Here is an 11837-nt window from a genome sequence, read left to right on the forward strand (position 1 = left end):
TTTTCTATTGTGTGTATTCATTAAATGATTTGTCACATCCTGGTTTCCAAGGGCCATTATGGTATTTGACTGCATGGAAATCAAAGATGTTTCCCTGGTGAAGCATGTAAAGAGTTCTTCCATCAAAACTGGAAGCTTTAAACTGAGCGTTGTAGGGCACCTGAAATCTCAGCAGGATTTGTATTGAATTTGGACCCCTGCAGTCCTATTCCCGTGGCAGATGTTGACAGGACATGGTGTCCCAGTGCTCTTGCTCCCCACCTCTGCCATGGTCTCCCTGGAGCTCCCTGCTCCACCCCTATATTCCCTCTATAACCAGATCAACGTCACACGCCACTTCCTCAGGAAAATGACTTAATGTCTGAAGGAGCAGGACCTGGGCGAACTTCAGACTTCCAAAAATTATGATCTAATACTCCCCACTCCTGCACTGCATGGTCTGCCAGCCCCAGGGGGGCCTCAGGTCCCTGGATGCCCCCTCAGCCGAGGCTGAAGTGTCCCCAGACACTGCCTGGGAGCAAGAAATTGGAGCTGGTTAGAGGGAGAAGGCTCCTTTGTAGGTAGATGTCATCCATTTGTCTCCTGGGGGCTGGCAGGGGGTGAAATGTCCAGGAGCCAGGCTCTGGCTCTTGGAGCAAGGACCACATCTCCTACCTCAGGATGTGGTAATGGAGGGGCTCAGGGTCCAAAACCTCCTCCTGGAGATACAGAGGTCTTTCTATCTGTGTATGTGTGATTTATAACTGGAGATCCAACTCCAAGGGGGAATCTCCTCTCCTCTTCCCCCTGGATCTCCCTTCCCACCACATTTACACCCTTGGAAGAGCCTCAGGAGAGGCAGTGGGAGAGGGTGTTTGTTCATGTATTAAACAAAGTGTGGTTTATAGTGTTTCTTCACTCCCTGAAAGCCTTTTTTACAGGCAGAGGAAGTTTCATCCTTGTTTTCCACGTGGGCTAAGGTGCACCGTTCTCTGGGCTAAAACTGTTGATGGACCAGGCTCCAGTCGGACAAGGTACCTCAGAACCAGCAGCCCCTGGGAAGGGACTGGAAACGCTGCTCTGAGGGATGAAAAATCCCCATGCTGTGTTCGGGAGATAGCAGAGCTGATTTACAACCCTCCTTCCCGCGGGGCAGAGCCTGCTCAGAAAACGCCCTGTGGCTCTTCCCGCTCAGGGGTAGATAAAGGAAAACAGGAGGGATGTGGGGAAGCGCTGCTAATCCAGGATAACTGCGCTGGGCAGGAGGGTGTCCCGGCAGCCTGCTGGGAATTGTTTGCCCTCCCAACAGACAATGCCAGCTAAGATACTGGAGCAGGGAACAGCAGGGCCTTATAAGGAAGCAAAGCACTGCTCAGCGAGTCCCAGCGCTGGCAGAGGGGAGAGCGGGCCAGGGCTGTGTGTCAGTGCTGTGGATCCTGGAATCACAGGATTGGGTAGATTGGGAAGGGCCTCTGAGATCATCAGAGTCCAACCTGTGACCGATCCACACCTTGTCAACCAGACCAGAGCACTGAGTGCCATGTCCTGTCATTCCTTGAGCAGCTCCAGGGATGAAGACTCTTCCACCTCCCTGGGCAGCCCCTGCTTCCAATGTTCAACAACCCTTCTCTGGGTGACCTGGGCCGAGGCCTCACTACCCTCACAGGGAAGAACTTCTCCTAATATCCAGTCTAACCCTTCCTCTCTGTCAGTTGGAAGCCATTCAGCCTTGTCCTGTCACTCCAGGCCCTTGTCCAAAGTCCCCCCGCAACCGCCTTGTAGGCTCCCACAATGAGGTCACCCCTGAAATTACTGTTCTTTTGGGCTGTGACGTGGCGTATTCGATGTCTGCAACAGAAAACCCCAGGAGAAGGTGCCCAGGTGTGGCCAAGGGATGAGCACAAGGGCACAGCCGCTGCTGGAGCCAACTCAGCATCAGCAGGGCCTTCACCTTGGTGGAGGCTTTGCAAAGCTTCAAAACGCAGGGAGGAAGAGCATCTGTGGGATTTTGGAGATGGTTTTTCCACATCCCTCCTCTCACGGTAGGTACCATATCCCACTTCTTCAGCGGGTTCCATGTGCAGTAGCCAAGCATTCCATCCCTCCCACTTGAGCCATGAGGGCTCCAAGACCTGTGCTGTGGGGGGAGATAAAAGGTTCTGCCTGGGTGCTGAGCATCCCCCTCAGGAGCTGGGCATTCCCCCTCCGGATCCAAGCACGCCAGGCATCCTCCATTGGTGCCGAGCATGCCCCTGGGTGCTGAGCACCCTTCCTCAGGGGATGGACATCACCCAGCCTTGGAGCTGAGCATCCCAGCTAGGGGCTGGGCATCCCCCTGGGTATGGACCAACTTCCCTTGAGGGGCTGAGCATCCCACCTTGATGCGGAGCATCCTCCCTCGGGGCTGAGCATCCCCACTGGCACCGAGCCCTGCAGCCACCTCTCCTTGTGGCCACACCCACGGCTCGTGGTGTCCCGTGCTGTCCCTGTCCCCTGAGCATCCCCGGAGCCGCAGCTCCCGCGCCTCCCGGCACGTCCCGGCGCTTGTTTACTCCTGCCGTCCTGCCGCGTCGCTTCACCCCAGCGCTTCCTGGGCTGAGTGTCTGAAAATAGATATTTTTAACCTTTTAAAAATAGAAAGTCTCACAGAACAGCAGCCCTTGTTTTTCCATTCCCTCCTCGTTTCATCTCACGGCGGAGGAACCCGGGAGTGGCGGGAAGGCGGCGCTGTAAACAGGCTCCTGCAAAACGGGCGCTGGGGAAAACACACGTGTGCCTTGAGAACGAAAAGAAAGGGAAGAAAGAGAAGGGAAGGAAAAAAAAATCAACTAGAAAGGCCGTCCACTTTTTGCACGGAGCCTTATTTGGTATTTTCATGAAAAGTTATATCTTCACACTGTAAAAAATGCCACTTATTGCTCATGCTTTACTAGGTAAGTGTGTTTTCCTTGGCAGCGAGTGCTCTGGGGTTTTTTCTCACTTCACTACTCCCGTACAAACTATTTCAAAGGTTTCATGAGTTTCTCATCAGAACTGGCGCTCCTGCCGCTGTCTGGAGGACGGGGCTATTAAACCCGAGACAGAACTGCTGTTTGTTCAAGACATTTTAGGCTCGACTTAGCAGGACTGTAAAATCTGTCCCATGTTGGGGCGCACAGGGCGGCCTTTCAGCCCCGTAACCACTGCTCCAGTGCCAGCGGCTGTGTGGACACCACGTCACCAGTGTCACTCTGTCACCAGTGTGACTCCGTCCCCGTGGCACTGCTTGTTCACAGGCATCACTCGTCCTACATTGTGGGTGTCACTGTGGTCACAACATACATATGGCCGTCACCCTGTCCCCATGTCACTAGCACAGGATGTCACCTCATCCTGTGGTCGTTATAGGTGCGTGGATGTCACCCACATGGTGCTACATGCTTTGATGTCACCCAATGCTTATGTGGGTGTCACCCTCTCCCTGTTGTCACTGCAGACACACAGGGGTGTCACGCTGTCCTTGCTGTTGCTACACACATGTGGCTGTCACCCCATCTCCATGGCACTGCTTGTCCAGGGACATCAGCCATTCCATGGTCCATCCCACAGATGGGTGTCACCTTCACTGTGCACAGCCACCACCTACCTTGTCCCTGGGGTCACAACATTCCCAGAGACATCACCCTTTCCCTGTGTCACTGCTTGTGTAGTGGCCACTGTGCACATGAGGTCAGTGCCCCATCCCACCGTCACCACATGTCCACAGGTGTCACTGCCACCAGGCACACAATGTCGCCCTGTCCCCAGGGGTGCCTGTGCACACATGGACACGGCCCTGACCCACGGTGCCTGCACCCACAGGGGTGTCACTCTGTCCCTGTGGTCACTACATACAGAGAGATGTCACCTTGTCCTTCGGTGCCTGCACCCATGTGGCTGTCACCTCGTCGCCATGGTCACTGCATAAAGAGAGATGTCACCTTGTCCCGGGGTCCCTGTGTACACACGGGCATCACCTTGTCCCCACAGTCACCACACACAGGAACATCACTTTGTCCCAGGGTCCCTGCACACACATGGACACCACTCTGTCCCCAAAGTCCCTGCGCACACGCAGATGCCACCTTGTCCCAGGGTCCCCGCACACACACGGACACCCCCCCCACCACCACCACCCTTCCTACCCCACTGTGGGGAATGCAAGCGGTGGCACAACCCCTCCACCAGCCCCGTGCCCATCCTGCCAGCCACCATCTCCTGCCACCAGTGCCTGCCACCAGTGCCTGCCACCAGTGCCTGCCACCGCCGCCCCACAGCCGCCTGGCCCGGGGCCGGGCTCGGCGCAGCCGCGGTTCCCAGCCGCTCTAAAAGCCAGCTTTGTGTTTTCCAGCCAGGCCCTCGCTTGGCACACAATTTTAATTAGAGTCTGGTTACACGGCTCGGCAGATGTGGAATGTATTTCTTAGCCCAGGTGGAATAAATCTATTGCCATAAAAACCAACCCCCCCTGTTATTAAATTCTCCCTTCTAAATAGCCCAGTATTGAGATGCATGGCCCCACCGGCCCCCCCGCCCACACCCCCTCAATGCAAACCCTTCTCTAAGTGCTTAATGAGCTTTAATTTTATTATATTCCCTGGACGGGCTTCTGGTCCCCGTGCAGGTTCTCGGCTACTGGCCCTGCTCTGAGGGGGGATGCAGGCAGCTGGAGAGGACCCTGGTGCAGGGGATGACTCATCAGCCTCATGCCAGGGGAGTTTGAGGGGCTGGCACTGGGATATCATCCTGCCCTGCACCCAGAAGAGGATGACTGAGGTTGGGCAGGGGTGGCAGAGCTCAGCACCAGCTGCTGAGGGACAATGTCATCCCCAGTGACAGGGATGCTCGTGGGGACTGGTCCCACCAATTTGGAGACTTGTGTCTCCTGGGAGAGTACAGAGACCAGCTGCAAGGTCTGAGTCACCTCAGGGACATCCCTGCTTTTCTCAGATTCCCTGTGGTTCGTAGGATGGCCAGGAGTGCCTTTGGGGCTGAGCCCCATCCCTGTACCAAGGCCTGTCCACTGCCCTTGAAGCATCTCAGGCAGAGCCAGTCAGGGAGGCCATAGAGGCACTAACAGAGAGATCTGGCCCCTCAAATCTGGGATCTCAGCCCTACACCCCTTCTCATGCCCCTGTATCCCAGCTACATCCCCAGAGGCCACCCCACTGTCCCCAGGCCACCCCCCTGACAAGGGGACACAGCCCCGGGATGGGGTGCCTGGCACGGCCGGTGCTGCTGTTGCTCCCTCCCGGCATCGCAGAGGGTCTGGCTCAGTGCCATGTGGTGCCTGCCCTGTGCCAAGGCACGAGGTGCCAGAATTAACTTTCTGGGATGTTGTCGTAGCTCCAGCAGCGAAACAACCTTACCCAGTGGTGTAGTCAACGGGGCTAAAATGAGGGGCTACACCCGCCCAGGGATGCTGGAGCTGGGACACAGTTTCCCCTTCCACAGGGAATTAAATCTCTTCCTCCACCTCCCCTCTGTGTTGTGGGTGCCAAAGGACCATTTGCAGGTTTTTGGGAGTTGTTTCCATGGGTTTGGTGGCTGCATCCACACTGTGGATGCATAGCACACCATCACATCACCACCAGGACACCTGCACACCCTAGTCCTGCTAAATTTGGGGTCACCCAACCTGCTAAATTTGGGGTCTTGAAGGCTTTTGACCTGTTTATCCAAGAGGAGATCTGACCTTCCTCCTCCTCTTACTCCTCCTCACCCTTCTCCTCCTCCTCTGTTGTTGCTGCTGCTCCTCCAGGTTCTGCTCACCCACCACCACCACGGCCATCCCCCTCATACATTTTATATTTTAATATTCAAATTATAAGATTATTCCCATAATGCTGGATTTCTGGCATTCCTCCCATCCCACATGGCCACAACTCCCCAGCCTTTTTTACCCACACTCGTTGTGTTCCCTGGTGCTCCTCTGGAGAAGGAATTTGGGAGTAAATTTGGGAGGTATGGGACTTGGCAGATGTGCTGCAAAGGAGACCAGCTGCATCACCCACAACCAACCTGACACAGTCCCATCCTTGTATCCCAGCGATTCCTGCAGTAGGAGTGTTCCTGTCACCCCACATCACTCCAGTTTGACCATGAGGATGCTGGTGGAGATGATGCCAAAAGCTTTGCTAAAATCCCAGCGTATCCCATCCCTGGTTGGGTTGGTCCTGATTTGTGCTTTCACCCATCTTCAAAACTCCTCCAAGTCCTTGTAGAGGCCAAAATTACGCATGGTTTTCAGGAAGCTCACCCTGTCCATCCGAGTCCATCCCACACCAGCATTGTCACTTGTGTGGATAAAGCTGGGGAAAAAAGGCTTTCCTATGCCAGGACTGACAGGATCCTGGCTCAGAGCTGAGTGCTGGAAAGAAAATCCAGTTCCTGTGGGCTGGAAAACAGCATTTTGGTCTCCTGGGCTGGTTGGATGTCCCCCCATGATGCCCACCAGGCAGGAAAAAGCCTCTGATGTCTTCCTGAGATGGAAACTCAGGAATATCATATATCAAGAAAAGCATTTCTAACCTAATCTCCAAGTGCTGGGAGTGTCACCCACTTGGGTGCAAATCAGGAATATAATCATAGAGTCACTTGGGTAGAAAAAGGCCTAAAATTGAGGGCCAACGTTGTTCCTGGTGCTGCAGCCTTGAATTCAGACCTTCTCCAAGACCAAAAACTGTGTGTGGGTTCAAACAGGTACCAGCTTAGTCCCTGGCTATTGAGCACGATGGTTTGGGATGTGACATTCTCATCCATGCCCTGACCCATCTCCTGCAAGGAACTGGGATAGGGAAGTCACCCCAAGGAAGGGGAATCTCCTACCCACCCCGTTTCTTGTGTTTTTCCGTAATTTGGGGAGACAAGGCTGGGGGGGGGGGTCTGCACACTCCCCTCGATCAGTCTCAGCTGTGCCACAGGCAGGGGTTGGCAACTTCAAAACTCACTACAGTGGGAAAAAAATAAACCAAGAAGCAGCATTTGCTCCCCAACATCCCACCTCTTCCAGCAGGCTAGAAAGGGAGAAGACTCCGCCCTGCTGCCATCAAAGCAAGGACTGGAGCCCATGTGTCCCATCACAATGCTCTGATGAGTCTCTAAAAAAAGCTCTAGGATTTGTCAAAAACCCAAATGATGGAGAGAAGGAAGAAGAGAAGGACACAGGAGAGGAGCATGCACAGAGTCATGGGGCGCCCACCCTGCTGAGTCCATCCCAAAGGGTCACCGGGATGTCATTTCCCACATATCTTACACTGACATTCCCCACTGGATCATCCCTAACCAGGACATTTGAAGAACCAAATCCCAGAGTTTTTTTGCTTGCAGGAGATTCTCCTCCCTGCCTTTACCTTGGTGTAGAGGGAATTAAACCGCAGGCCCTGCAAGGAGCAGAGCCTGAGCCCTCCCCACCAATTCCCAGCTGGGAGACTTGGCATGGGCTCACCCATGAGTTTTCCCCCAGCTGGCCTCTCCTCTGGCTGGGATTTTGCCACTGCCTGCGTGCCAAGGAGCTGTGGATGACGTTATCCCTCCTCCCCAGACCAGGTGTGGAGAGCACGGCTGCTCCCCGGGGGTGCAGAATTCCAAGGGGGAGGGAGGAGGGACCATCCCCACCATGAAGAGGGGTTGGTAAGAGCATCACCCCAGGATTATTGTGGAGCCCCATGCAGAGATCAGGCTACTCTTCTGCTGGTCTCACCAAAAGAAAGAGCAACAAGCCAGAACTGAGCCACTTCCAGCTCCCACCACTTCTCCCCATGCAGCCCATCCTCTGTCTTCCCCTGGGACCTGTCACATGACCCCAAGGGCCACCAAGTCCTTCCTTGGCCTGGTCAAGGAAGAGAGGTAAAACTCATGTTTTTGCTCATGGGAAAAGGATTCCACCAAGGCAATGATCAGCTGGAAAGGGTTAAGTTGCCATTTCAAAGACAAAACCCTCAAGATCTTTTGGGATGCATTGGCCATGCCGTGAAGGACAAAACTCCCTTGAATTGTGTCCCGATTTGCACCAGAGCTGCTCAGATCTGCAGGGCAGATTCAAGGGCAAGAGGCACCCAAATGCCTTTCTTGGGGACCATAGTCAGCATTTGGTGAGGCTGATCTGGAAATCCAACACCAGTCACGTGATCCCTTATTTATTAACAGATCAACACTGTCTGGGGAGTTTGTCCTGGTAACTTTGGGAATCTATCACCGGCTGGTGGTTGTTTAGATAAAGGGCCAAATTATATTCAGATCTAACTGACCTTTTTTTGTTCATTTCTGAGATTCACATTCAGCTTCACATGCCAATAATCCATCTCGGGAAGGCAGCGAAGTGATTTCCAGTTCCAGGTTTTCCCCTGGAAACCCCTTGGCCCAGGTGGTGATCCCTGACAGCCTCACCATGGATCGATGCAGCCATGGTCACGTATTAAAAACCTCCACCCACTGTGGAACTGGGTCTTCCTGACTTCCCAGGAAGGTCATGAAGGGCAGGACAACGTGCAGCTGCGTCAGTAGGATACAGATTCCCTCGCTCCACTTGTGAGGAGAAGGAGCACACAACAGTGTCTGCGTAACTTCTCGGGACGTGCTAAAAGCAGCTTGGAAGGGGATCAGTATTTCCATTCATTATTCATTATTCAGGAGGATTGTCCTGCCACAGAACAGGAGCCGGAAGCCTGACGGGGTTTGGAGGAGCCCCCGAGGGTCTCTCTGCAGCCGCCCTGCCAAATCCTCCTTGCAAACTCCTGCCTCGGTGAGCAACACTCCACTTTCCCAGGTTTTCCTGTCAAAACTGCAGCCTGGAGCACTCAGCACCAAGCTGAAACTAGACACAGAGACAGGCAGGGTGTAAAAAAGAAATTAATAAAAACTAAATTGGATGAACACTGACACTGTGGGGGTGGGGGGGCAGGACAGACTTGCCTACATTTCCCATCCAGACAGACTGATCGTGGGCAAAGGGAGGCATGAAGGGGGTCTGGAGAGAAACAAATGTGAAAATAGAGGGATAAGGGGATAAATGGGCCAGTTCTGTCAAAGCAGCTGGATGGTCACTTCATTTGTCCCCACTTAGAGCAGTTTGTCTGATTAATTAGGTTCCATTTCCTTCCCTGAGTTCCATTTCTAACTGTTTTCCCCGTCCTGGCCCTATTCTGCAGGTACATGCTGGTGTTTGGGTGTCTGGGTGCCAGCGACACAGGTCACAGCTGGGTGCTGGAAAAGCTGGGATGGAAACTGGAGAGATTGTGGGGCTGGAAGTTGGGACTGGTGGGACTGGGAGATCACAGCCAGCTACTGGAGAGACCTTGGGACCTGGAGGTTGGAGGCTGGGAAGGCCGTGGCAGGGGCTATCAGAGGTGGCATCACCTCATGTACGTGATATGGGGAGTCTTGTTTCTCAAGTGGCCACACAACGGCGGACTAAGTGAGCCTGTCCTGAATTCTCATCAGGCTCCAAGCCCCTCTCTGGGTAGTTTTGGACCTGGTGAGCTCCCAGCTGCCTTCCCACTCTGGGGGAAGCCCAAGCCCAACTTGACACACCTCCAAATCCATCTTCCAGCGTGCACAAGAAACAGCCCCATCTCCAGAGTGGTCCAAGTCCTCCTGAGCAGCAACAGAGGCCTCTTCAAGCCCCAGCCTTGCCGTGGGAATGTCTCAAGCTTCACCCACTCAAACTCAACCCCTGAAGCTTGAAGAGGAGCATGTCCAGGGTGCAACTCTTTGCTGTTAAGACACGTGGCCAGCTTTTCTCCCCTGCTCCTCCCAAGGCCACCACCTACCACTTGAGGACATCGACCTGCAGCTCAGAGGGCATGTGCTGATGTTTGCTGCACAGTCCCTCTCCCTGTGTCTAATGGGTCCATCAGGATTATTTTCATTGTCTGTGCAGCTGGGAGGCGAGAAGGGGTGTCTGGGCCAAGCAATCCTTCTTACTTCATTTTCAACTGTTCTCAAAGTCCCTGATCAGACGACCCAGATGGTGCTAAAGGGCCATGAACAACCATTAAACAGTGGGTTATTGTTGTGTCTGTTGAGTTAGGTAATTGTGATGGGCCCGAACTAATTCATTTCTACCCAAAAAAACAGCACTGAATCATGGTCTTTTGGCAACACTGGTGAGAAGGACTTGTAAGCAGTTCCCTTCACACTTATCCAGCCTGTACAAACAGGGGTCTCCACTGGGAACTGCGTGGCCAAAAAAATATAGGAGAGGGAGAAAAACCCTCATCGTGGGTGGCTCTCCCACATCCCATGGGACAGGAAAGCCAGAGGATAATCCACCAGCTCCTTTGTACCGCTGGTCTGTCCTTTGGAAACCCCACATTTGGGCATGGCCACATCACACGTGAGAGGCAGAGAAGCATCATGATGGAGGAAAGGACCTCTGGGCTTTTGGTCACATCATGCTGGTCACATTTCCTCCACCACCCATCCCTCCCCCGGTTCCAGTCCCACCAGCCGCCACCTCCAAGGATTTCCCTGTTTTTCTCATCACCGCTTTCCCTGCACCCATGTTCCAGGCACTCAGGGGCTTTTTCCAGTGTCTGGGTAGTCCTGACTTGCTGGCAAAGCTTTTCTCTGCAGGGGTTTCTTTGTTTCTCAGTTTTGGGGAGCTTTGACAAAGATGGAGGCAAGGAAACGCGAGCTCATTTCCCCAGCAGCTCGGACAACCCCCCAGATTAGGTACACCCTGAGCTGCTCCCGCATCCAAAAAGGTGCAGAAACAGGAGAAAACAGTGATCACAGACACATTTCTCTGTGAGAAGAGACAGGAAATGTTAGGACTGTTTAGTCTGGAGAGGAGACAGGTCTGTGGTGGCACGAGAACAGCCTGTGAGCTGTGCAGCAGGGACGGCCCTCTGGTTTCTCCATTTCTCATGGCTGAAAAAGAAAAGGATGTACAGAGGAGAGCCAGCATGGCATGTGGGTCTCTATGGAGAGCTGCAAGTCCTGGATTTTAAGGCAAATCCTACCCTTTTCAGGAGAAATTCTCCCTCTTTGGCTGGGGGAAGGTGATATGAGAATGTACATCCCAATTCATTGGGAGATGTATAAAAACTCAACATATCCCCAGAGCTTCACCCAGGACATTTGGAGCAGCACCAAACCCTGCAAAACCTTCTTTCATGTGACTTTTTTTCCCCACAGCAGAGCCCCAGTGATGCAGTGACACCTCAAAGTGAGCAGTGCACGTCACCAGGGTTGGCTCTCCTGTCTTGCCCAGTGGGGAACGAGGCTCTGATGAACATAACCAAGAGGTACTGGCTTCCCCTTCATGCAGATAAAGGTGAAAGTAGATATTTTGCATGACTGAAAATCCGATGCAATGGAAAACAGCAGGAGCCAAGGAAGTGAGTGTAGCTGGCATGGACATATAGTTTGGAGAAGTATTTTGACTGACCTGATAATAGAGCATGAAATAGCACAGCTCTGACGTAAAAAAGCCCTAAGACCCCAGAGGTAGAGCCAAGATTTCTGATGGTGACTTGCCATCCACCCTGGAGCACACAGCCATGGGGCAATTCAGGTTGGACGGGACCCCAGGAGGTCCCTGGTCCAACCTCTGGCTCCAAACAGGGATAACTTTGAAGTTACACCAGGTTGCTCAGGGTTGGGTCCAGGCAAAAGCTGAGTTTCTCCAAGGATGGGACGCTCTCCCTTACCTTCATCGCAGTTCCAGCATTTCTGAAGGGGAAAATGTTTTTGGAGCATCTTCCAGCTGGAGTGGGTCCAGCCAGTCCCTGCCTGCCTGGAACTGGGGACCCAAACTGTGCCCAAATGCTCTCTGCAGAGTCCAAAGATGTCTCAGCGCAGGTTGGACCAGCCATGGGAGACCGGATGCACTTGAT

Source organism: Empidonax traillii, unplaced genomic scaffold, assembly GCF_003031625.1.
Source record: "Empidonax traillii isolate 1590-97213 ecotype Southwest subspecies unplaced genomic scaffold, ASM303162v1 scaffold1365:size127568, whole genome shotgun sequence".
NCBI classification, from domain to species: Eukaryota; Metazoa; Chordata; class Aves; order Passeriformes; family Tyrannidae; genus Empidonax; species Empidonax traillii.